This window comes from Chanodichthys erythropterus, chromosome 11 (assembly GCF_024489055.1).
Source record: "Chanodichthys erythropterus isolate Z2021 chromosome 11, ASM2448905v1, whole genome shotgun sequence".
Taxonomy (NCBI): Eukaryota; Metazoa; Chordata; class Actinopteri; order Cypriniformes; family Xenocyprididae; genus Chanodichthys; species Chanodichthys erythropterus.
Window position 1 is genome coordinate 50,092,776 of NC_090231.1, and position 27,849 is coordinate 50,120,624.

Here is a 27,849-nt window from a genome sequence, read left to right on the forward strand (position 1 = left end):
AGGTATTATTATTTGGGTTCGTACAGAGACTGTAAAATGAAATTCCAGGAATTTCAAAGACTATTTAAGCACTACTTTTTTGGTTACTACTTTTTCAAGGACTACAATCAGAGATCACACTTATTGAACAATATCTTGATTATCTTTCAAATTCTTAGAAAGTTAAAAAGATAAATAAGAATATGCTAAGAAAAAAAGGTACAAATAAAGTGCAGCACATGCAAAGCATTTAAACATGGGAACATTAACAGAGCCCTAGAACTTTCAGTGCATAAATAGAAAGAGGACAAAAACTTCTTATTCTTATTAAAAGATGTAATAACAGAAGAAAATAAAATACTTCATTTTGTAAAGTGTAAAGCCTTTCATTGCAAATAAGTACAAATTATATTGCAATAATGACTTGTCTGCACAAAACAAATAGTTGTTGTTTTTATGATTTTTACTCAAATGTCAGATATAAGGTATCCAAAATACAACTTAATGCTCTACTTACTGTTCAATAAATAATATTTTATAATGTTGGTGTGTATTGAGAAACAGTCTGATGATGGTTTATCAATGACTTCAGTGCAGGTTACATAATTACACCAAGGGACTTTAAGAATGACTTAGTAGACCATTTAATAAAAAATGCCGATTCATTCTGGAACTATAAGCAAGGTTGTAAACAAGGAAATTATTTACAACACCTCATAAGGTGCAACCAATGAGAAAAAGCTGCCCCTTTTGTCTGACACTTTAATTCAGAGATTTCAGTCCACTGACCAGTGCTGTTGTTCCCAGTTATGGGAAATCCCCTTAAAGGGTTAGTTCACCCAAAAATGAAAATAATGCCATTCATTATTCACCCTCATGCCGTTCCACACTCGTAAGACCTTCGTTCATCTTCGGAATACAAATTATGATATTTTTGTTGAAATCCGATGGCTCCGTGATGCCTGCATCGCCAGCAATGACATTTCCTCTCTCTAAAGATCCATTAATGTATTAAAAACATATTTAAATCCTTTCATGTGAGTACAGTGGTTCAATATTAATATTATAAATATTCATATTTTTCTTGAAGTCTTCAAGTCATGTTACCTGGTTAAATGCTCTGTAATAAAACAGAAACATATGGCATATTTGGAGGTTTGGGATTCTCGTAGTAAGACAATGATCTACAGTAGATCCTTCAAAAACAAAAAAATGAAACACCGCAACATCTTTTTACTGCTATAGGCATACTTCAAGACATGACAGACCAGGTCTCTGAAATAAGAGGCAAGATCCAGCAGGTCTTTCTTGGCTCTGCTAGTTAGAGGGTTTAACAGCTGTGTGTGTTTGCCAAGCACAAAGATCGCTGAGGAAAGTAATCATACAGACATTTCTGCAGTTTAAAAAACCATGTTTTACACAGTGAGACACAATTACTTCGATAAAGGTTTCTTATAATCTATATGGGCAGTACAGTATGAATACCTTTTTAATAAGTAAAAGTTAAGCAAAGCAACTTTTTGCTTTACTTTAAAATTTTTCAAAAACAGGCCCATGTTAATGCCTTGTTTTCAGAGTTTGATTGGCTGCCAACAGTGTCACTGTTCACATAGTGATTCAACAATATTAAGGGTGTGGTACTTCTGTGACGTCGGTCGCTGGCCTCTCTGAATGTTATCAAGGCATAAGAAGAGCAGTACAGCTACTAGTAAGATAATAGAGTGTTAGTTGAGATTGTTCTTAATAGTGTTCATGCAACTCGTTTAAAAAAAATTCTATTACACTTTGATATATGTCAATATACAAATATGATGTTCACAAGAGAAAATGTTTTGAATAATGTTTCAGATTTTGTACATAGGCATACAGTCAAAGTCAACAGGGCCAAGAACTTTCAAGCTCAAAAAATCACGTAAAGTTTGCATTACATTGACTCAACTGGTATATCCCATGTCTTCTGAAGCCACACGATCATTTTTAAAAGACTTTATTGACTCTCAAAACTTTAAACTTATTTAATGACTTCAAGAAAGCAGTTAACAATTCAAATGAAACAAGCACATTTCAATTCAATTCAATTTACATTTATTTGTATAGCGCTTTTCACAATACATATCATTTCAAAGCAGCTTTACAGAGAATGCATGTCAAAATTACAATATTAGAAGAATGCAGTTAGCAAATAATGTAATAATTTGTGCAATTAATTAACAAATACTGTTAGCATTTAATTTTAAGGTAGAAGCAATGAGCTCCTGGAAAAATGAAATACATGAACAATAATTAGGATATATAGAATTAGGATAATAATTAGGATATATATACTTTTGTGCATAACAGTCTGTGTTTGTTTCATTTTAATTGTTCTACATAGATCACAGTGAAAAAAAAACATTTGTAATTTTTGAAGAAAAAGATACAAACCTTTTAATTGGTTAAATGTAATACCTTACTAGTGGAAAAACTGTAAATGTTTTAATGACTTAAATACTGCCAATTTTTTATTTTTTTATTTTTGCAAACCACAAAAGGACATATAGACAGGCTACTCATGATGAACTATGATTCATTATATGGCCTTCTGTTGAATCACATTATTATAGCAGTTATCCATACATTTTAAGGTAAAAAACAAAAACAATTACATCACTTAAATATATGTTGTAAAATATACAGGCACCGATATGCCATCTTGTAATACTGGAAACATTGTCAATATTATTTTTATGGTGAATTTCTGGTAACCTGCATTTCTGCTAGATTTTTTTTTTTTACTGTAAATTTAACAAGATGTTTTATATGGCAAATAGGCATACATTCACAGTTCATAGGTCTACATTCATAGGTCTACATTCTCACACTACATTCACAAACATTCACAGTGTGAAGTTATTCAATGAATAGCATCATAATTCAGCCAAACAGTTTCTGTTCATGTAGTGCTCCTGTGATATTTCTGCGAGCTTCACGCCAAATTGCAAAAGAAACCCAGCTAACATGGAACATTCTCAGAACTTTAGCTAACGTGCTAAACGTTCTTTCAAGGTTATGAACAAACATTCTTCCAGTGACGTTAATAAAACATTTGTTTAAAGCTGCAGTCCGTAACTTTTTGGTTAAAAATGATCCAAAATCAATTTCTGAACAAGAACATAACCAGCCAGTGTTGAAAACTATCTCCTTACCTTAGGCCAATTCACAACAGTAAGCTTGTAATAATGTTTTATAATAAATCAATACTGGGGGATTTCCACGGGAAATTCAAGCATGCCGCCATTAGTCTTCGCGTCATTACGTCACGTCTGTCAACAGAAAGAAAGGAGTCCCTGCATATAGGATGCTGCTGATAGCGGATCATTTATAGTCTTTTCTCACAGCAGCCGCAATAATTAAACTTATCATTTTGATGGCGGATTGTAATCCAGAAAGATCCAAATGACAATCTTCAGTGACAACTGGAGATTCAGCCGTGATCAAAAAGCAAAAGACTTCGGACTGCGGAGTGGCTACAGAAATTGAAATCTACAGGTAACTGTCAGGATCACCAGTCACCATGCCTGTTTCCTCTTGTGCACTACATTTCCCACAATCCTCCCTGATAATCACCTGCACGCACTTCCCAATCACACACCTGTCTGCCATCATCCTCATCAACTCTCCATAAAAGCCAGCACCACACACACAGGTTTTGTCTGGTCTCGTCCTTACTAACTTGGACTATGTATATTGTTGCTCGTGGCTCACCTGGATTGACTTACCTGTATTCTCTCCCTGAACTCTATTCATGTGTTCCTGCTTCTCTGGATTCCCCTCTCCTCCATTATTATCTACTCAACTGCAAAGATAAGAGACATTATCACCATCAGCAATCATCAAGGTGTGTGTGGTGCCCTTGCCTGTCTGGACTGTTTCTATCCTCATCCACTCTGGTTGTTGTGATTTGCATAATTTGCTTTATAACTTCACCCTGTTGAAAATAAACTGTCATCTTTGTACTCACCTGAGTCTGTGTTCTGTGACTGAAGACCAGACCTGAACAGTGCACAACAACCATGAGCTCCATTTCATTTGATCCTGCCATTCTCTCTAACCCAAGATGGCCACCCAATCGAGTTCTATGTTGAGTTCCTTCAGCTCACCCACCAGGTATGACGAAAACGTCTTCTGGAGTAGTCTGGATGACCAGCTGTTTCTCCATGTACCAGCATGTGCTACCCCGGGTGCTCTGGCACAATACATAGATCATGTGCTGGGGTTCGTCCTTTGCTGTTGGCGAGGTTGATAACTCTGTTGCTGCAACCCCAACCCACTCCAGCCCACATAGTACCAGCGGTTTATTCCATCAAGCCTACTCCCTTCCCAAAGTCCAATCCTAACCATAAAATTTTGAAATCTAAGTCTCCAGTCCCCCTAGAGCAGGGATGGACAACTCTGGTCCTGGAGGGCCAGTGTCCTGCAGAGTATCTCCATCTCTGATAACTCACTTGCCTATAACTTTCTACTAATCCTAGAGACCTTGATTAGCTGGTTCAGGTGTGTTTGATTAGGGTTGGAGCTAAACTCTGCTGGACACTGGCCCTCCAGGACTGGAGTTGTCCATCCCTGCCCTAGAGCCTGTAAGGTGGTATCTAACAGCGCCAACCTGGGAGTGAAAGTGGCAGATCCTGCAGTTAATTCCATCAGGAAGGCCCTGAAGAAATCTCCCCCTCTCAGGTTTCCACATCCTGTCTCATCCTGCCTTGGCTGCTCTTCCACAGCCTCGTCCCAAGATGGCAGCCACGCACGTGCCCCTAGTGGTACTGGTGGAATATGAGGGAAAGTCTTGTGGCCCAGATATGACTCCAGCCCCTGAGTTCATTCCAGTGTCTTCACCAGCCCCTGAATCTGCTCCAGTGTCTGCTTCAACCCCTGACCAGCGTCCAGTGATGGCTCCGGCCCCTGACCAGCGTCCAGTGATGGCTCCGGCCCCTGACCAGCGTCCAGTGATGGCTCCGGCCCCTGACCAGCGTCCAGTGATGGCTCCGGCCCCTGACCAGCGTCCAGTGATGGCTCCGGCCCCTGACCAGCGTCCAGTGATGGCTCCGGCCCCTGACCCCACTTAGCCCCTGAGTCCAGGAATAAGTCTGTTCTAACCCCTAAGCCTGCTTTTACACTCACGTTTGCTCCAGAGGCTGCACCCACCTGTGATTCTACTCTAAACTCCCCTCCAGTCCTTGATCCGGTACGAGAATCTTCCCTAGACCAAGAGTCAGCTCGAGTATGCGCTAACTCATGAGTTAACTCCAGAGCCCACTCACGCTCCAGAGTTCAACTATGAGTCCGCTCCAGAGTTTAGTCCAGAGTCCATTCAGGAAGCTGAACTCTACAAGGAGCCCTCTCCTTCCTCCCAGACGACCTCTCCTCCCTGCTACTATTTTGCAATCAGAATGACTCCTCGCCATGGTCAGAATGACCAATTGAAAAATCTCCTGTTCCCCAGTCTCCTGTGTCTCGGCCATGGCAGCCGATGGAATCCCCTGTTCTCCAGTCTCTGGTGCTACGAAAACATGGATCCCTGAGTTGCCGGTGCTGCCCATGCCTGTTTCCTCTTGTGCACTACATTTGCCACAATCCTCCCTGATAATAAGCTGCACGTACTTCCCAATCACACACCATCATCATCAACTCTCCATAAAAGCCAGCACCACACACACAGGCTTTGTCTGGTCTCATCCTTACTAACTTGGACTATGTATATTGTTGCTCGCAACTCACCTGGATCAACTTACCTGTATTTTCTACCTGAACTCCATTCATGTGTTCCTGCTTCTCTGGATTCCCCTCTCCTCCATTATTATCTGCTCAACTCCTGCAAAGATAAGAGACATTATCACCATCAGCAATCAAGGTGTGTGTGGTGCCCTTGCCTGTCTGTGCTAATAACACCAACACACGCTAAATGCAGTCATGCAATGCTTAAATTGTTAATGTTAACAAGTAGAGAACAAGGTATAACAAGAATAATAATTTGCATGGTTTAATGCGATATGAGCTAAGCAATCATTAGATTTAATGACCATTGGCAGCACAATTTATTGTAGGCCTAATGTTTTTTCCTTCAGTTGGTCAGAACAAAACTGGCAGACATGTTACTTACTTGCAATGACATTTTCCAGTGAAAATTCCTACTTTGGTCATACTTCAAGACTACAGTCTGTGATTCCAAAGTACAGTATCCACACCGGTATGGTGACTGACCGCAATCATTAGATTTATCTGCGCTGACGAGCTGTGCCGATCCACAATGCATGTAAAGATAATAACTACGCATATAACTGCAATTGCAGGTTTCAAACAGAGATGGTGACTAAGAGGTGACGCTTACAGAGAGCAGCTTAAGTTATCTGGCCTTTAATAATGTTCTCAAGAAATTAGCACAAAAACATGTATAGGCTACATCATTCATGGAACGTTTTTACCTGAACATAGTTGGATGTTTACCTAACACTTTTTAAATATTAGCTATACACTTAATTTTTAGTGTAAATTTACAGTATATTCCAGGTTAATAATTGCATTCCTTTCACAGTATTTTCACACTTCTCTTGTATAACTGCACTCTCAGAAATTTATTGTAAAATCTGCAGTACTTTACTACCAATTTCAGTCAAGTTTTTACAGTTGTACTGTTTTTTTTTTTTTTTTTTTTTAAGTTTACAGTATTGGAAATCAAATTACTGTAAACAGTATCATGTTGTATTTCTACAGTACATTATGTACTATGAAAATACCCAGAGTTTTTTTTTTTTGTTTGTTTTTTTGTTTGTTTTTTTGATACTTGTTGGTTTTATCTGTGTTGCCTAACTTATTTTTGATTCACTTTTAGCAGTTTGAATATTACAAAATAAACCAACAACACAGTTTCTTTATTATTATTATTATTATTATTATTAGGGGCCAAGCACCGAAGGTGCTTAGGCACCTATTGTTATTGTTGGCGTTCCGTACGCTTATTAGGGGCCAAGCACCGAAGGTGCTTAGGCACCTATTGTTATTGTTGGCGTTCCGTACGCTTATTATTATTCTTCTTCTTCTTCCGCTCTTGAAGTCTATGGCAGCCCATAGAACCGCTGGCGGGAAAGTTGTGAAATTTGGCACACAGTCAGAGGACAGTCTGACCTTTGTCCATAGCAAATTTGGAGTCTCTAACTCAATCCCTCTAGCGCCACCAGCTGTCCAAAGTTGCACTTATGTTTATGTTAATAACTTTTGAACCATAAGGGCTAGAAACACAATTCTTTTTTCCTCTTATTCCTTGGCTCAAGACGAATCGAACGCACCATATGACGTCATTTTCCGTCATGAAAATTTTTCCGCCATTTTGAATTTTCTGAAAAACTTACTTTTTCGAACTCCTCCTAGGCCGTTACTCCGATTTTCATGAAAATTGAATCAGATCATCTTCAGACCATGCTGACAAAAAGTTATGGAATTCAAGTTGATTCCTCAAACCGTTTTCGAAAAACTAACGAACGAATTGTACGTAGTGCTTGCGAAAACAGAAGTAAGGCTGTATCTCCGCAACGCTTTATCGTATTCAGACCAAACTTGGTACATGTCATCACAAGCATGACCTGAGGTACCATGCAGTGTTTCGGCGCAGCGCCACCTACTGGTGCGGAGATATGAAAAATGGGTATTTTTGCTTATAACTTCTGATGGGTTTGTCCAAAAATCATAAATTTGGTCTCGTTGGATTCGGGGAATCATGCCGAGTCGAATGATATCCAATTTTCCCAATTCGGCCATTTTGGCCGTCGGCCATTTTGAATTTTGTGCTAAAATGCTGTATTTTACGAACGCATTAACGTATCTTTACAAAACTTGGTATGGGTCATCAGCACAATGCCCTGAAGGAGACTGAGAAGTTTCGGCACAGCGCCATCTTGTGGTCAAAAGTTAAAACAAAATGTTACAAAAATGCTAATAACCTTTGACTGTATTCACCTATTGTAATGTCACTGGTCACAGTGGATTCCTTGGGTCATGCTGAGAACATAGATATCAAATTTTCCATAGTCAGCTGAACGTCCTGTCCGCCATATTGTTTTTCTTTAAAAACCTACTTTTTCGAACTCCTCCTAGACCGTTGCTCCGATTGTCACCAAAATTGAACCGTATCATCGTCAGACCATGCTGACAAAACGTTATGGATTTCAAGTCGATACGTCAAATCGTTTTCATATACTGGAGCAACGAATTTGAGTCATGATGCAAAACCCACTCCTGAAGCTGTATCTCTGCACTGCTTTATCATATTTAGACCAAACTTGGTACATGTCATCACAAGCATGACCTGAGGCATCATGCAGTGTTTCGGCGCAGTGCCACCTACTGGAGTGGAGATATGAAAAATGGCTATTTTTGCTTTTAACTTCTAATGGGTTTGACAAAAATTCATAAATTTGGTCTCTTTAGATTCGAGGCATCATGCCGAGTCGAATGATATCCAATTTTCTCATATGGGCCATTTTGTTCTTCGGCCATTTTGAAATTTGTGCTAAAATGCTGTATTTTGTGAATGCATTTGTGTATCGTTACGAAACTCGGTATGGGTCATCAGGACAATGCCCTGAAAGTGCTTGAGAAGTTTCAGACCAGCACCACCTTGTGGCCAAAAGTTATAACAAAATGTACAAAAATGTTAATAACTTTTGACTGCATTCACCAATTGAAATGAAACTGGTCTCAGTAGATTCTTTGGGTCATGCTGAGAACATAGATATCAAATTTGCCATAGTCAGCTAAACTTCCTTTCCCCCATATTGTTTTTCTTTAAAAACCTACTTTTTCGAACTCCTCCTAGACCGTTGCTCCGATTTTCACCAAAATTGAACCGTGTCATCTTCAGACGATGCCGACAAAAAGTTATGGATTTCAAGTCGATATGTCAAACCGTTTTTGTATAAATCTTCAGTGCTTTGACATATTGACACCGAACTTTGCAAGTGTCATTGTCACCTCACTCTGACCATACCACAACAATTTGGACACAGCGCCACCTATTGGTCGAAAGTGATGAAGCAGTAAATCCTCATTTTTGATCATTTTTCAGCTCTTTCACATAAAATGATCTTAATAGGTCTTTAATTGTTCACTGCTGCAGTTAGCCTGATGCTCCCAGTCGTGTTGGCTTGCTTCTTGTGCCGTTTTTGTGCTTGGCCCCGTAATTGCTGCTTGCAGCTATATTTATCATTATTATTATTATTATTATTTGAGTGTCAAAATTGTTGTGTTTTGTTGAGTATTGATGTCTGTGCATCATTATGTGATGGAAGAAAAAAAAGTCTTTGCAAGTGTTGCAAGATGTCACAACTTTCAAAGATGTACCTCAGCAGATGCTTCACTATTGTGAAATATCCATCTGCAAACAGTTATGAATTTGAAATAAGATATTGGTAAATCTTCAGGCTAAAATAATGCTAAAAAAAAAAATTCATGCTAAGAATAGTTTGACTAACTTAATCAGCCAGTTAGCTTATTTTATATTCAAGCTTGTCATTTTTTTAACAAATGTTTTCATTTATCACACTTCTGACTTGGCTGGGTCAGAAATTTGAATATGGATATATATAAGGTATAAGATCCGAAACAAACGGCACACTAATCACCATTAAAGTGACTTCAAAACAATTACAGTGGTAAACAATATAATTTTAAAGACAACATTATCATGTGAATACACAGGAAAAACAAGATGTTAGCATAATTTTGCTTAAAATTTTGTAAGAAAATGACCCAGAATGCATTAATTTCACTGAACATTTCTGACTACATTATATTGTAAAATAATACTCTTTAATCTTGTACATTCTTGGCATTTTTTTTTTTTTTTTTTTACAGTGCACAACCTGTTTCAGAATGTTCAGATAACATTCAAAAGTACTGTAACATTACTATTATGTTTGAAATTGAATGTTGTCGCATAACCAAGGGGGAAATAAAAAAAAAAAATGACATTTTGAACGTTCATAGAACATTCAGAAATAACATTTTTATAACTTAACGGGAACGTTAGCAAAACGTTATTAGAACATTTTTTTTTAGCTGTGGAGAAAAGTTTATCACCCCTCTGTCATTCTTAATCGGCATGTGTGAAAGACCTCTGACAGGAGAGGGCGAGATTTCATCAAAAACAGTCAACAGGTGAGACACCCCGATCAAAATCGATGTCTGCTAGTGGGACGCCGCCTTTATGCAGTGCTCGTTTATAGTACGACTAATGGACCGCCTTTACACGCCTTCAGCTCCAGAATCTGGGAGAGATTGCTTCACACACGCGCGGCACACACACCCATTCAGAGGTTTAATCTCCGCGCTCGTGTGCGCGCTCCTTGTAAAGCTCCAATCTTGAGAATCGAATAGGAAAAGACAGATGAAGATCAGTGCACATAGGACGCTGTTTGTGTTCATCAAACCGTGACAGTATTTAAATATATGATCATTTACTGAACGGATCTCCAAACTTCCAAAGACCCGACTGATGTGGACAGATGTGCTGATCCAGATCTGAATCAGCCGATCATCAAGGTGAGTGGGCATTGTTAGTCTGATTGGACGTCTGTACGCGCGCGCAGCGCACTGCGTTGTTTGGGTGGTTTGAACTCATTTCTGTTATTACGCATTATGCAAAACCAGGCATATAAGCACAGGGTCTAACAGAGGCGCTTCTACATCAGAGAGCGAGAGAGAGAGAAGCTCCTTTCACGCCGTGAGGTTATTTTTTAGTTACAAACTGACACTTCTGTTTGTGTATTTTGTATTTTCCGTTAGCTCGACTCTTCTTAACACCCAGTGTGGTGCAATGCTGAAAAATTGGTTAAGAAAGCTTCTCTAAGCTGTTTTGGTCTTACAGGAATGATTCACCCTAAAATGAACATTCTGTTATCATTTGCTCACCATCAAGTCCAAACCTGCATGCATTTCTTTCTCCTATGTAACATCTTCTTTCTGGCTATGAAAGTCAATGAGGTCCAAACATCTTTTTCTTTCTGTAGAAGAAAGAAATGCATACAGGTTTGGAATGACATGAGGGTCAGTAAATGATGACAGAATTTTTATTTTTTGGTTGAACTAACCATACCACAACGTTTTCCCTGTCAGGGACGATAAAGACTGAGACAACAAACACATACAAAAGTCAGAAAAGCTTATAGATTCAAACATGTACTTGACTTCTCATGACATTACCATCAAATGAGGCATCACTGACATTTCCCATGAGTAGTGAGACTACAAGCAGACTGGTCAGATGATTTCCCCACCCTTTTGCACTGTAATGGATGTTTTTTTGGGGGTAGTTTTGCGGCAGGACATTGGTCACTGTTATAACGGCAGGATCTACTACTGCCTGATCACTGGGGAAGACATTATTTAGACCAGTCTACTGACTAATCCAATATAGGCTTATTGGAAAAACGCACCTCTACCTACATTTTCATAAAAAGGTACACACAATTCACTGCAGTTTCCAGCTGGAAAAACAAACAAAAAACACTAGTGGTAGTAAACACCAACCATTTTTATTCCTTTTCACACCAATTATGATTACTGGGGCAGATTATTGATTAATAAGGACTTATTGTCATGCAGTTCCTTACACAATACAATGTTAGTATATCCTGATGATTTGTAATGATTTGTAAACTAAAGGCCCCGGTATACTTGCAGTGAAGTTCTTTTTCATTCTTTGCTTAAGGGTAAAAAGAAATTTGAAACCCATGAACAGTGGTAAACTGTTAGTGGACATCTTGATGCCACCTACCCTGATGAGAGCAGTGTTTAGATGAATATGTAAATGCTATGTGTTTTCCTCTCAATAACAAAATAACAAAAATAACACTGAAAACAGCAGTTAAGAAAGCATCTGATCAGAGCAATGTCCTTTTGCAATTCAAGTCATGTTTATTTGTATTGCACTTTATAGGCTACATCTACATTAATCTGGAGACATTTAAAAACAGAGTTTTCATTTAAAAACGCTCCTCATCCACACTAGCGCTTTCAAGCGTTTTCTAAAAGTTGCTAATCCACAATGAACCATCTGAAAACACTTAAAGGAACACTCCACTTTTTTTGAAAATAGGCTCATTTTTCAACTCCCCTAGAGTTAAAAAGTTGAGTTTTACCGTTTTTGAATCCATTCAGCCAATCTCCGGTTCTGGCGGTACCACTTTTAGCATAGCTTAGCATAGTTCATTGAATCTGATTAGACCATTAGCATTTCGCTCAAAAATGACCAAAGAGTTTTGATATTTTTCCTATTTAAAACTTGACTCTTCTGTAGTTAAATCGTGTACTAAGACCAATGGAAAATTAAAAGTTGCATTTTCTAGGCCGATATGACTAGGAACTATGCTCTCATTCCAGCATAATAATCAAGGAACTTTGCTGCCATACCATGAGTGCAGCAGGCGCAATGATATTACTCACCCCCATGTCATCCAAGATGTCCATGTCCTTCTTTCTTCAGTCGAAAAGAAATTAAGGTTTTTGATGAAAACATTCCAGGATTATTCTCCTTATAGTGGACTTCAGTTGCCTCCAAACGGTTGAAGGTCAAAATTAAAGTTTCAGTACAGCTTCAAAGGGCATTAAACGATACCAGACAAGGAATAAGGGTTTTATCTAGCGAAACGATCGGTTTTTTTTCGAAAAAAAAATGTATATGCTTTATAAACATTTGATCGCCTTCCAAGTGGTTCCGGCAAAACTGCACTTTCGTATTCTTCAAAAAGCTTATGCTATATGTCCTACGCTTTCCCTATTCTACTTATGGGAAAAAATGGAACTGGCACTACATTCGTTCCATAAGTAGAATAGGGAAGGCATAGGACATACCGTTTGGAGGTCATTGAAGTCCACTATAAGGAGAATAATCCTGGAATGTTTTCATCAAAAATATTAAAATATATAAATATATAAAATATATAAAATATTCTTTTCGACTGAAGAAAGAAGGACATGGACATCTTGGATGACATGGGGGTGAGTAAATTATCAAGAAATTTTTATTTGAAAGTGAACTAATCCTTTAAATCACCTTACTGCGCATGCGGTAATCATACATACATACTAAAAGCTCATGAGATGATGCAGAGAGAGTAGATATTATAAAATTCTCACACTATTCTTCTGGCATGATCATTTTACTAGTATAATATTGCATCACTCACTGTTGCGTCCATGTTGCACTTAAAATCTGGTTAAAAACGCAACTCATATTTTGCCACGCAGAACAGCAAATGTGAGTAAATTCTCTGTCATCTTTGCAGGAATGTAATTCGTAAATTCTACAAGGGAGCAATTAATGTATCTTGAGCAATACTGTTAATGTAAATAGCAGGCACAACAACACCGGGTATAACTATAGGTATCTATTGATACAATATGCGTCACATGACTAAACATGCATCATCGTTTTCAAATACCTCTGTTTTCACCATCCACACTACAACACGAAAACAACGTTTTCAGATTTATCCACTTTGGAGAGCGTTTTTAAAAAGTTCCATTTTCCTTGACAAAATGCCATCTGTGTGCCATCAAAATGTGTGAATGGAAGGCCAACGGAGAGAAAAAGATGAATTTTCAAACTAAAACATATTTGTGTAGACAAGGCCATAGAATATAGAATTCTACTATAAAGCAGCTCTCCAGTGAGTTCATGTTTTTACTCGCAGACGTCTGACCTCGACGGACTGAACAGAAGAAATGAACCAGAGAATATTTCCACATCAAAAGGCGGAGACTTGTAGAAGCAGCTAAAACAGCATGGTCGCTTTAGCAAAAGCATTTTTATCACACATTTGCTTTTTAACTTCATATATGTCACTGTCGGTTAGGTTTAGCATAGGGTTGAGTGTAGGTGCTATGCTATTTTTAAATGCGATAGAGCGTTAACCTTTTAGCACACCATTCACCGGACATTTCACTTGCGCAATATGCAAGAAGCAACATAATATAATTTTGCAAAACTTTTGCCACAGGCATGTTTTTTCCAATGAGCGTGGGTTGAAATAATTGGTAACTAACTAAATTAGTCTCACTGGCAGTTTGAAGAGTTATTACCTCTAAATAGAGCAGATGTATAACGCACTGACCTGAGGAAAATCAATCCCACAGCATAGAGAGCGAGAAGCAAAGAAATGCAGAGACAGTGGAAAAGGATAATGTTCACTAATAAAGATCTATTAGGAATGGCTGTTATTAAGAAGGAATAGTTGTGGAATTTCTGCAGAAAAACAAGGGCCTGAATTAAGAACGAAAGCTGAAATATGAAACATAAATGGACACCTGCTAGTCAGAAACATGCACATATTTGTCTCTGTCAGACTATAGTAAGAGACAGACAGAAAACAACAGCATATTAGAGATGAAAGCTGGATTAAGCTCAAGAAAAAAAAGAATGCTGCAGAGCTTTTTTTAGACAAAAAATATGCAGAGAAGGAGGTTTGCAAGAAATGACTCATCAAGAAGATTGGTGAAATTGGTGACATGTTTTACAGGAGAAAGTTGTCTGTGAATTATATCATGGTCACTTTATTTACTGGTTCAAAGCAGTGCAGGTCATTTGCTATACTAATTTTGTTAAGCCAGTGTCGACTTGATTGAATCAACTTGATTCTTGTGGCCGCATTTCACTTGCAAACTGTTTTCTGATAAACTCATCCTCGTAGTGATGGCCAGTTCTCAAACAAATTGTTCTGTTGAACCGTTTCTTTTTTTAGTTCACCATATCAGACTGAACTGCTTGAAACAGTTCACGGCTCAAGTCAGCACAGATCTGCAAATTTCTCAATCAAAACTGACTTTCAGACTTGTCTGACAGTCACTGCATCCTTAAATGAGCCAATATCCATTATCCAGGAGTATATGATCCTAAGATGCTGGTTTTTGCTGGTTAAGATGCTCCAGTTAGTCCAAAACGGAACTGAAAACAGTCTTTCGGGCATATCCAACATGCTGAGAACTGTTCGCCGAGGGTTTCATAAAGGAGGCAAAATGTATGTTTCTGATGTATTTTACTGAAAAGCATAAAGTATAACAAACAATAGTATTGGAAATATAACAGTGATCCAATGGAAGAAGTTTTCGAGTCAACAGCATTACACTGATAGCATTTGTCTCTCGAGTCAAAAGCCAGTTAATGGTTTCAGCAGTTCTCTCAACTGAAGAAACAGTTTGGACTCGGACATGTGACCGTTGAGCTGCCGATATGAGCATATGTGTGAACAAACAGTTGATTTCAATGAGGGGTGAAATGAAAGGTTTTTTTATAGTTTCTCGTGGTGTAGTTGATTAAGACTATTTACATATATGCTTTAGACATGTGAAGCATCTGCATTTCAAATCATTATTGGAATTGCGTATACGTGACATCATTGTGTAATTATGTAAACAAACTGATGAATCTTTTTTTTGAACCGGTTCTTTAAAAACGAACTGTCCGAAAGAACTAGTTCGCAGAAAAGAATCAGATTTCCCATCACTAGTCAGAGGTCTGTCACTTTCACTGGTTAGGAATGGAAGATTTTCACAATACACACATATACTGCACTTTGTTATTTATCTAGATATATCTAGATATTTAAAGTACACTTCTGCATACTTTTAAAAAGAATACTTCTTACAGAAATAATGTATTTTAAAATAATTTACTTCTGTGCAAACTGAATGTAGGCTAATTTCAGACACTTAACTGTATGTCATTTGCAATTAAATGAAATTGTATTATATTAAATGCAATGAGCTGAACTTTAAAGTTTTTTTGACATGCATAAATAGTACTTAATCTTTCGTAATTCTATTTTCTCTCAACTTTATTTAAAGGTGACCTATTATGCCCCTTTTTACAAGATGTAATATAAGTCTCAGGTGTCCCCAGAATGTGTCTGTGAAGTTTCAGCTCAAAATACCCCATGGATTTTTTTTTATTATACCATGTTTTAACTGCCTATTTTTGGGTGGTAGAAAAAATGCGCTGATTTGGTGTGTGTACCTTTAAATGCAAATGAGCTTGTGCTCCCCGCCCCCAAGCTTGCAATTCTAATACACTGAAGCATAAATAATACAGGAGATGCTCACACAGCAAATATAACTCTCAAAATAGATCATTACAAACTGTTTGTGATGCAGCATGTCAGATCACATAGGTATGGCATGTATTTTGTGGATGTTTGCTGACATTCGATCCTGAATGATTTTGATACTGTGCTGCACGGCTAACGTGGCTAAAGCTACACACTGTTGGAGAGACTCAATAAGAATGAAGATGCGTTTATGAATTATACAGACTGCAAGCATTTTCGGGTTAAAAATGAAAATCAAGACATGGCTCTGGTCTTTGTGAATACAGTAAGAAACAATGGTAACTTTAGCCACATTTAATAATACATTAGCAACATGCTAACAAAAAGCATTCAGAAAGACAATTTGCAAACATCACAAAATATATATGAAATTGGATCATGAACAGGTGGTATCGATCCATCTTTGAGAATCAATATCTGTGCAAATCCTCTGTTTTACTGACCCTTGTGTGCAAAGCAGTCTGGTGTAAAATGACTTGCACATACTGGTATATGAATTTATCTGGATACATTCCCTTCATAAATAAAATTACACCACTGCGTCCTTAGTGGCTCAGATGCCAGGAGTTTATGGAGACTCATGTTTACTATTATAGCCGTTTAACAGATCAGTGATATTGTTTACATAGCTGAGACATATCACAAGCTCAGGGACGGTTGTTCTTGAGTGCTGCTGTCCTGCCTTCCATCACGTAGATTTAGTAATCCTAGCGTGTTTGATCAGGATTGTAGCTAAACTGTGCAGGACAGCTGCCCTCCAGGACCAGTGTTACTGGTACAACGTTATTGATTGCTAAAAAACAAAATGACGGTGCCGTGGATGGAAACATACAGATTAAGGGGCGGTAAAATTATAATAAGATCCCCTTCCTACTTCATAAGGGGAGCGAAATCTGAACGGCTCATTTGAGAAAGTCGTACTTAAACAAAGTTATTGGGTTGTCCTTTTTCATGTTTTCTGGGTTGGTAGATGCACCAGGGACCTGATTATAGCACTTAAAGCTGCAGTCTGGTGATGTTAACAACATCAGCATTGCGTGACTGTGTATTTAGTGTGTATTAGCGTTACCTGTAGGCTAGATTTCAATTTCTGTAGCCACTCCGCGGTCCGAAGTCTTTTTTGCTTTTTGACTTTGGGTGAATCTCCAGTTGTCACTGATAATTGTCATTTGGACCTTTCTGGATTACAATCCGCCATAAAAAAGATACGTTTAATTATTTCAGATGCTGTGAGAAAAGGATGTAAATGATCCGCTACAAGCAGCATCCTCACATGATAAAGCAGACTAGCCTGGACTCCTTCCTTTCTGTTTACAGACGTGACGTAATGATGCAAAGACAAACGGCTGCATGCTCGAATTTCCCGCAGAAATCCACCAGGTCGAAAACATTATTACAAGCTTACCGTTGTGAATAGAGCTAAGATAAGGAGATAGTTTTGAACACTGGCTGGATATGTACTTGCTCAAAAATTGATTTTGGATAATTTTTTACCAAAAAAAAAGTTACGGACTGCAGCTTTAAACAAAAGATTTTCATGATTTGTCTCCTTTAAAGTGTACTGTTGAATGTACATAAAATACAAATGCATTTATGGTAAACTAAAATATACTTTAATGTAATTTCTAATAAAACTTGAACTTCACCTCCTATTGCCTCCTATTTATAAATAAAAAGTAGTACTAGTTGGATTCCTAGTTGTTAAACTATGTTAACCTCACTAGGAAAACATGACTGCTGTATGAATCTGTGTATGTGCTATGAGTTGTTCATCATATTTTGTGTTCTGTTCTTCAGCGTTTATGGGGATCACCTTTTGCCAGACTATACTCAGGAAGTGTTGAGGTCAACATGAAGATGCAGTTATGCAAACTCACACACATTATGCACATACACGTCCATCCATGCATCCATGCACCATGAACAGACATACCACAGTATTAGCAAATAACTGATGCATTACCAGTCTTTACAACTTGCTACAGAACGTTTACAACAATTTAAACAGTGTGTGCTATTCATGAATCACTCACAGACACACTAACATGCAAATATTGCTCTCTGCATGTATAATCTTGACCATTTAGGGCCGTATACAGCCTGGCTCTGGTAGTGAGTCTGGGCCTCTGACATTAGCTTTGTAAAAACACAGGAAGCGCAGCATGACCCATTCTACTGTCAAGTCGGATAAACAGGAAGTCCATGTGTTTAAGAGTATGTACTGTGAATGTTTTAGGGATGTCTTTTACTGTTATATACTAATGTTGCTGCTAAGACACAAACATTTCCAAGTTTTATGGGGACTTTACATGGGGGATTTTATGGGGACCTAAACACAATGCTCACAGATTTTTACATGTTCAAAATGTTTTTTTTCCTCTTGTCCCCACAAGATCAAAAATTTCTGGTATTACTATCTTTGTGGGGACATTTGGTCCCCATAATCTAGTTACCAGGACCACACACACACACACAGAGTGAGAGGGTGTTTCACATTGTGAGTTTTGTGAAAGTGTGAGAGAGAAAGTTCTGGTCATTTGCATAACTGGTTTGATAGTGCTGCCGTTGTGTTGCTGCTGAAAGATGGACTGAGAATATAGGAGAGAGAAAAACAAGTCTTCCTGTCTGCTTATTCAGTTCAGCAGAATGGTACAGTAACCACAGCGCAGCAGTAAAAGCACATCTGACTCGCTCTCTCATTTAGTTTCAGGTTTACTGTGGTTTAATGGCATGACTTCACAAAAAACTGCACATTTGTACTGTCTTGACTTTTGTAGCGTAGCTGCGTGCAATGAGAAGCTGTGCAATATGTAAATAAAGTAATATAACAACGCTCTCTTGCACTCACAGAAGAAAAGGTTCTATAGGGTTCTTTCAGACATTTCATATATAGAACCTTTTAGGGGCATCATTTTATAGATTTAGTTTTCATTAATTTTGTTTTATTCATAGAAATATACTGAAATAATCGTTAAACATGAAAGTTTTATGCAATCATTTAAGACTCCTTAGAACAATTTTGGCATAAAGGGTTCTTTAAAACTGAGTGGTCACTAAAAAACTGCACATTTGTACTGCCTTAGCATTTGTAGCATAACTGTAAAAAAATAAAATAACAATACTGTGAATAAACAAGTAATATTAACACATTAACGCATATCATTCTCATTTATTCTCTGTGAAATACATACATAAACAGCAACTTCCGCCTTTTGTTAAGCTGTCAAACTGTTCCATTTTCAGTGCAACAGGAAGCATCTGCACTGAGATAGAACAACCAACAGAGAACATTCCCTCTATCTTTCCTTTACTCCCCCTTTTCACACACACACACACACACACACACACACACAGACAGAGCAGCCTGGTCGTATTGATAATACGTAGGTATCAATGCGTAACATTTTCAGGTGCAAACTTACATTTTTTTAATGTTTGGATAGATGCTGAAACGTACAAAATGGACATATTGACAACATTTAAATGTAAACATTATTACATATTTACAGCTAAAGAAATGTAAAATATTTATGAATCTTTTAAATCATAAAGATAATTGTATAATTGCCCTTTAACCATTTTTCATAGGTAAATTGTAGATCCTACTCCAAACCCTTTTTTGTACGTTTAAAAGTTACATACATAAATAATTTACCTTTTAGTGCTGTCAATATTGTACATTTCAGTGTGTATGAAAACATAATTAAGTGTAGAACCACACTTTATGTAAAAATACATGCGAATACTCATGACATCACGAGTCTTGGACAATGACTATGTTTACATTCACCCTCATAATGTGATTATAATGAGATTTAGGCAACTTTACCTTATGGTAAACACAATACTTTGATCAAATTGATGCGACTAAGCTCATAATCGTAGCAACCGTGATCGTAACTTATGCCGATTTTAATAGCAATAAACAGGCATGCGAAGTGTGCATGTGCTTGTGGCTAACATGGATGACGTTGCATTTGACGTAAACAGATTAAACAGTAACCAGTTACACACCTGCTGTATGTGAGCTCATCATTTGTGCTGTGCATTGGGCTATGTGAATTATGGTGGTAAAAATAACAACAATCCTTGGCGAATAATCAGAATAATAAAAATGACATGTAATCAGAAGTGAAGAAGTTTGCTCGTGTCAGGTAAACATCTTACTGTGATTGAGTCTGTACTTTGATTGTGGAAATAATCACATTCAAAGTTGGTTTAAGTTTTAGATTTCATAAGGAAACAGCAAAGTGACCAAAAAGACATTCATAACAGATCTTCCCACATAAAGCTCATGGCTTGAAAACACTGCAAAAATCATGATCATTTCCATAAGGGCCAAAAACACTGTACGGCACAACAGACAGCCTTTTTGTTGTTGTTGTTGTTGTTGTTGTTTTTAACAAGATCTCTACATCTCCTGCTCTGTACAAAGACACCAACATACCAGCTGTCTCTATTCAAATATATGCATGGCTTGGACTAACTGTAAAACTAATGTAAAGCTGTGATAAAATTATGAATAATATGTTTTCAATCAGTAAAATCAGCTGTTCCCGTTATTATAGGCTACACTTGAATATATTCAAATTAATCTTAAATAATAATAATTATTATTGTGCACACAAACATTACCCACACTAAATGTAATAAATTTGGCATATTCTGGCTGGAGAATGAGAGATGACACCTGTGCGTCCACATAACCAATCTGCCACATTACAAAAATAGCTGTTTCCTGCAACACAATAGTCTCTAATGTGGTCCAAAACAGCCACACACAAAAAAAAGCAAGCTCATTTTTGCTCACTTTTTTGTTTCTCGTGTATAACATCTAAAGATCTAAATTCTCATCAGATGGGACAAGTTATTGCAGACCAGTAAAGCAGCCTATAATTAGGCTAGTGAACAAGTTATTATTATTATTTAATGCAGATGGATAGATTTCTACTGGGAAAGAGATGGCAGACAGAAACATGACCAATCAGCTATGAGCAATAAAATGCATCTCTGATACAATAAAATGATTATTACCCTTGTATGTCTTGCTCCAAATTAAAGCATATTTCGCAGTTAAAGAATTATAGAGACTGACAAAATCTTCCTGCTTTAATTGAGAATTATTTGTTTAACATTATTAGTTTTGTTTTATTTTATTGGCATGCAGCATTTCGTCCCCTTAAATTATAAGGTTTTATCTGCATTCTGAGCAGTTTTGAGATACTAAGCTACAAAGATTTTGGATTCCATATAGCAAAAAATTGCTATATGAAAAAAACAAGGTTCTTTCATATATGAAAATGACAGAGATCCTAAATGTATTCTAACTGTACACTCTAAAAAATGCTGGGTTAAAAACAACCCAAGTTGGGTTGAAAATGGACAGACCCAGTGATTGGGTTGTTTTAACCCAGCGGTTGGGTTAAATGTTTGCCCAACCTGCTGGACAGTTTTATTGAACTCATATTGTTTAAAAATTACTGTATTGCTTGCTTTAATGAACTCAAAGTATGTTTAATATTAACATTTATTAATATGCTTAATAAATGAACATTTATTAATGTTTAATGAATAATAATTAAACAGTAAACATTTATTAAATTGCTTAATAATTAATATTCACCTTTTGATTTTTAATTTCCAAGCTATAGAGTACCTCAGAAATGACGTGTTTTTGTAGTCCAACCTGGAAGTTAGCAGACTTTTGAAAAATCCCAAAAAATAAGCTGTGTTTAACTAAGGGTTATGACACTTACATGTTTTGTCTATCAAGATAATCTTTACAACATTTATAGATTTTGAAGCCTAAATAATGTCGTCACATATAAAAGGCTAACAGTAGGCTATAAACGGACTATGGCACACCATGATCGCGGATCAACGTTACCACGCACCAAAAAGCTTCCTCAAACTTTATTTAAAAAACAACTTTATTTAAAAACATGCTCGCTGATTATGATCTGCGCGGTGTATATATGTATCCACTTTTTCATGAGAAATTCTGTCCATTCGTTTTGTCCGAAAATGTTAAAAATTAATTTTGTTTATGCGTGCCTCTCTGAGATATTTTTAGCTTTTGTTAAAAATGTTTTATTTATTTGTTTATTATCTTTTTAGTTTATATGAACCCCCCCTAAGGAAGTAGTCCCTTTTAGCAACTTGTTAGCATCCGCTGTTTTTAAGACACTATAAATGTTTAAAAAATCATAAGCGGGTTATAACTGGTGTGTTTTATGATTTTTTGTTAACTTAAGGTCTGATTTCAGGCAATTTAGCAAAAACCCATTAAAAAAACCCATAGACTTTAGGGCGATGGAACCGGAAGTCCTAAAATGTTAACTCACTTCCGGGTTTTGCCTACAAAAACATGTCATCTGTGAGGTACTCTATTGTGGGTTAATTTTAAGCCAGCCATATAGTAATTTTTAAACAAAAGTTGGGTTAAATAAAACTGACCAGCACGTTGGGCAAACATTTAACCCAACCGCTGGGTTTGTCCATTTTCAACCCAACTTGGGTTGTTTTTAACCCAGCATTTTTTAGAGTGTACAATATCAGAATCCTCTCAGATTTGTAAATGGGGATTTTTGGAATGGATCAAATGCAGATAGAAACTTCTAATTCTAAAAAATCAATTTTCACTTGGAATTATAGGGTTCTATCTTGCAAAACATTAATTGAAGCAATCATTTTCAAGAAACAAGCAGTTTACTTATTCGTTTTAAAACATGAAATTAGTGTTGTAACAATGTGTTGACATGCATGGGAAAGTTAAATGTAATGCTTTCGATGACATTTATTTCATATTTTAGAATGAATATTTTTTTTCTTGTTCAAGTTAAGCATAAAAGGCAGTGCTAAATATTTTGTCCAGATGTTAAATTTAGGTAGGAATATGATGGAAAATTTAACACATTATTGCATTTAAGTTTAATTTTCATTTTGTTTAGACAGAAAGCAGCTACTGTAATACATCTGACAGGACTTTATTCCACAGAAAGTGGGACAGGTAAAATGGCTTTCTCTCTAGACATAGTATGGCTGAAATAACATGCCTAACGTTTAATCAATTAAATTGCAGTCCGGCGACATGACAAAGAAAGCTGATCCTGATTGGTCCTTTTGTGTGCATTCGAAGTGCTGATTGGCTCACAGATAGAACCTTATAGAATCAAGTTAGAAACAAGAAACATCACATAATGTAAATAAATTGTCACAGAATATGAATATGTGAATAACTCAATTTTGACAAAAATGTCATATAGAACCTTATAATTCCAAGGGGACAATTTTAAGATGTAGCCTATAGTATACCCATATTTTTGCTTTGCAGTTTTTTGCAAGTTATGCAGTGGGTGATATACTGAGAACATCGGCAAAAATACTGTTTGCAGAGTTGTTACCATTATCTATGTGACAAATAATATAATTAACCGCTCTTTTGAGCATAGATCTAAACATAAATGGTTGTAATTCATGAATGCTTTAGAATAGAGACCTAAGGTTGGTCTATTTTTAAAGAAGATAATCAGCAGATTATTGCAGAAGTGAAAGAGTAAAAAAGTTTAGGTTTACTGTAAAGCAAATGTACTGAATCGAACTTTTAAAATAAGTGTTTTGTTATTTTATACAAAACATATATTTTACAAAATAATTTGAACTCTCAAATTGCTAGAAAACCAAAGCCATTTGTCTAATCAAGTTCCAAATTTGAAGTTGAAATCACAAAAATTGGGCCCACTAAAAGGTTTTAAAGTACCGTTTCCATGTCAATGCTATGTCCAATTTCAAAGCGGTTTTCACAGGATGAAACTGCGAGTTTAAAGAGTTAGTTCACCCAAAAATTAACACATTTCCAGAACACAAATGAAGATATTTTGAATTAAATCTAAGAGCTTTCTGTTCCTCCATAGAGATCAACTTTCAAGGTCCAGAAAGGTAGGAAAGGCATCATTAATGTACTCCATGTGACTCCAGTGGTTTAACCTCAGTTTTATGACGCGAGTGGTTTGTTTGCACCCCCCCCCCCCCAAAAAAAAAAAAAATTATTTACAAAATAATATTATCCAAAGAGTGTTCACACTACAATGTCAGCTTTAGCGTGAACACAAAACGCATAAGTTGTGAAGCTCCTGTGAATGCACGTTGCAGATCGATATTTTCATAAATAAAATGTTAAATTATGTTTGTTTATTTTGCACAAACAAAGCACTCACGTCGCTTCATAAAATTGAAGTTAAACCATTGGAGTCACATGGAGTACTTTATTCATGTCTTTCCTACCTTTCTGGACCTTGAAAGAGGTAGTTGCATTGGATCTGGAGGGGCGGAAAGCTCTCAGATTTCATTAAAAAGATCTTCATTTGTGTTCCAAAGATGAACGAAGGTCTTACTGATGTGGAATGACATGAGGGTGAGTAATTAATGACAGAATTTTCATTTCATTTATTACTCATGCTGTTCCAAGACCTTTGTTAATCTTTGGAACACAAATTCAGATATTTTTGTTGAAATCCGATGGCTCAATGAGGCCTCCATAGCCGAGATGGTCCTCACTGCAGAACACAAGATCCAAAGGACGGGGTTGGATCTAGATCCAACTCCTCCCACTTTCCATATACCTTAACCTACCCGACTCCGCCCCTTGGATCTCGAGTGTTCTGCAGTGAGGGGCTACTGCCATAGCCAGCAATGACGTTTCCTCTCTCAAGATCCATTAATGTACTAAAAACATATTTAAATCAGTTCATGTGAGTACAGTGGTTCAATATTAATATTATAAAGCGATAAGAATATTTTTGGTGTGACAAAAAAAAACAAAATAACAACTTATAAAGTGATGACCGATTTCAAAACACTGCTTCATGAAGCTTTGGAGTAGGGCTGGGCGATATATCGCATGCGATTGTCACGCGCATTTCGTCAGTTCCCTGATTACCGCTAAATTGCCATCGCCTGCTTTTAAATGGAGTGACATATTTAGTGATGGCCGATTTCAAAACACTGCTTCAGGAAGATTCTGAGTGTTATGATTCTTCTGTGTCGAATCATGATTCGGATCGCATGTCAAACCGCCAAACTGCTGAAATCACATGACTTTGCCGCTCTGAACAGTAGATTCAACACGCTGATTCATAACGCTCCAAAGTAGGACTGGGCGATATATCGCATGCGATTGTCACGCGCATTTTGTCAGTAAAGCCGGTTCCCTGATTAACGCTAAATCGCCATCACCTGCTCTCAAATGGAGCGACATTTAATAGACTGAGCCGTAGTTCACTGACAAGCTATGCAATATCGCGTTCATAATCGCTGATGAATCGCCTTCGATAATGAACGCAATATTGCGTGGCTTGTCAGTGAACTAATGCTCTGTCTATTAATGCCGCTCCATTTAAAAGCAGGTGATGGCTATTTAGCGTTAATCAGGGAACCGGCTTTACTGACGAAATGCGCGTGACAATCGCATGCGTTATATTGCCCAGCCCTACTCCAAAGCTTCATGAAGCAGTGTTTTGAAATCGGTCATCACTTTATAAGTTGTTATTTTGTTTTTTTTGGCACACCAAAATGTTACAGATCCCTTGTTCCCCTGGACTCCATTTCCCAAGATCCTCCTGTTCTCCACACCTGCACTCACTTCCCTCGTCATCTCCCCATCATCAGGAACACCTGCACCTGGACTCTATTATCTGCACTCCCTTTATAATGCACTCACTCCCTGCACTCCTTGTCCGTTCTCTGTTTATGTTAAGTGTATGTTGGATGTACTCTGCCTTAGTATTCATTAAAGTATTGTATTATTGTGGAAATCCGTGATCTGCTTCATCTCTACACCACCATACCGTAACAGAAGAACGGACCATACCAACTGGATTTTCACAAGAAAAAAAAAAGGATGGAGACTTCCCCCAGCTCCTTGGCTCTAGCTCCTCCAACACCTCTCACCCTGACAGCCAGCGATCGCCTTATCGGGCTCCTGCAGGTAGGTCGTTCGCTGGAGAGGTATGTGGAGGAGTTCGTTGAGATCGCTTATTTGTCTGACTGGCCTGAAGCAGTTTTGATCTCCCTGTTTTTGGATGGATTGGATGACGACACTATCCGTTTTGATGAAGTTTTTTGTTTCTCCTTAAGTGAAACTATCAATTTAATTTTGTGGTTAAATGGCTCCAAATTCTTTGTGGATGAGGTTCAGGATAAGTGTTGTCGTCCAGTCCATCCAGAAACACGGTTGGCCGGGCCAGTCAGTCAACCTCCGTCTTCCTCCGCATACCCCTCCAGCAAACTCCCTGCCTGCCCCATGCTGGACCCTCATTCCTCTACTGGGCCCAGTAAACGGAGGAAGAGGAAGAAGGGCGAGCGCTCTCCAGTCTCCTGCGCTCCAGTGTCTCCAGAGCCCGCTCCAGTATCTCCAGAGCCCGCTCCCGTCCTTACGGGCATTTTAATTATGTATGAAGGGATGGACTGGGCACCTCTTCCAGCCTCACACAAGCCGCCCAGTGATGCGGCCTGGCTGATAGACCTCTGGGCCGAGCCAAGTTCTCCAGTCTCCTCCGAACCAAGTTCTCCAGTCTCCGCCGAGCCAAGTTCTCCAGTCTCCACCGAGCCAAGTTCTCCAGTCTCCGCCGAGCCAAGTTCTCCAGTCTCCGCCGAGCCAAGTTCTCCAGTCTCCGCCGAGCCAAGTTCTCCAGTCTCCGCCGAGCCAAGTTCTCCAGTCTCCGCCGAGCAAAGTTCTCCAGTCTCCGCCGAGCAAAGTTCTCCAGTCTCCGCCGAGCAAAGTTCTCCAGTCTCCGCCGAGCAAAGTTCTCCAGTCTCCGCCGAGCAAAGTTCTCCAGTCTCCGCCGCCGAGCAAAGTTCTCCAGTCTCCGCCGCCGAGCAAAGTTCTCCAGTCTCCGCCGCCGAGCAAAGTTCTCCAGTCTCCGCCGCCGAGCAAGCAGCGCCAGTCTCCGCCGCCGAGCAAGCAGCGCCAGTCTCCGCCGCCGAGCAAGCAGCGCCAGTCTCCGCCGCCGAGCCCTCAGCTTCAGCCTCAGCCGCTTCAGCCTCAGCAGCTTCAGCCCCAGCCGCTTCAGCCTCAGCCGCCATGCCCTTCCTCAGACTTTTAAAGACTTTCCTTAAATTCCCCATGTATTTTTTTGGGGGGGGGCCTAGTACCCGTTCCGGTACCTGTGGGTGGGGAACTCCTGGGCGGGGTTTCGGAAGCGCCAGAGCCCACCAGGGCTCCTGACCCTCCGTGGCAGCCCGCTGCACCTGACCCTCCATGGCAGCCCGCTGCACCTGACCCTCCATGGCTGCCCACGTCTCCAGACCCGCCATGGCTGCCCACGTCTCCAGACCCGCCATGGCTGCCCACGGCTCCAGACCCGCCATGGCTGCCCACGGCTCCAGACCCGCCATGGCTGCCCACAGCTCAAGACCCACCATGGTTCATGGATCAGCCCTGGAGACCTCTGTTCCTGTCCGCTCCTCTCCCTGCACCTGCATGAGGTCTCCAGGGCGCCCGCCCCCCCTCCCGGTGTCTCCATCTACGGCGCGAGGTCGCGCCTACCGGGAGGGGGGAGTACTGTTACAGATCCCTTGTTCCCCTGGACTCCATTTCCCAAGATCCTCCTGTTCTCCACACCTGCACTCACTTCCCTCGTCATCTCCCCATCATCATGGATCACCTGCACCTGGACTCTATTATCTGCACTCCCTTTATAATGCACTCACTCCCTGCACTCTTTGTCCGTTCTCTGTTTAT

General features: G+C 38.7%; 1 protein-coding gene across 1 annotated transcript in view; it reads left to right on the plus strand.

Annotated features, from left to right (window-relative positions):
• Window positions 1-10,203: 10,203 nt before the first annotated feature.
• Window positions 10,204-27,849, plus strand: part of LOC137030025 (RAS guanyl-releasing protein 2) — a 48,743-nt gene continuing 31,097 nt past the window's right edge. Inside the window, exon 1 of the mRNA XM_067399967.1 lies at window positions 10,204-10,548. The gene's annotated coding sequence lies outside the window, so the exon portion shown is untranslated. The remainder of the gene's footprint in view (window positions 10,549-27,849) is intronic.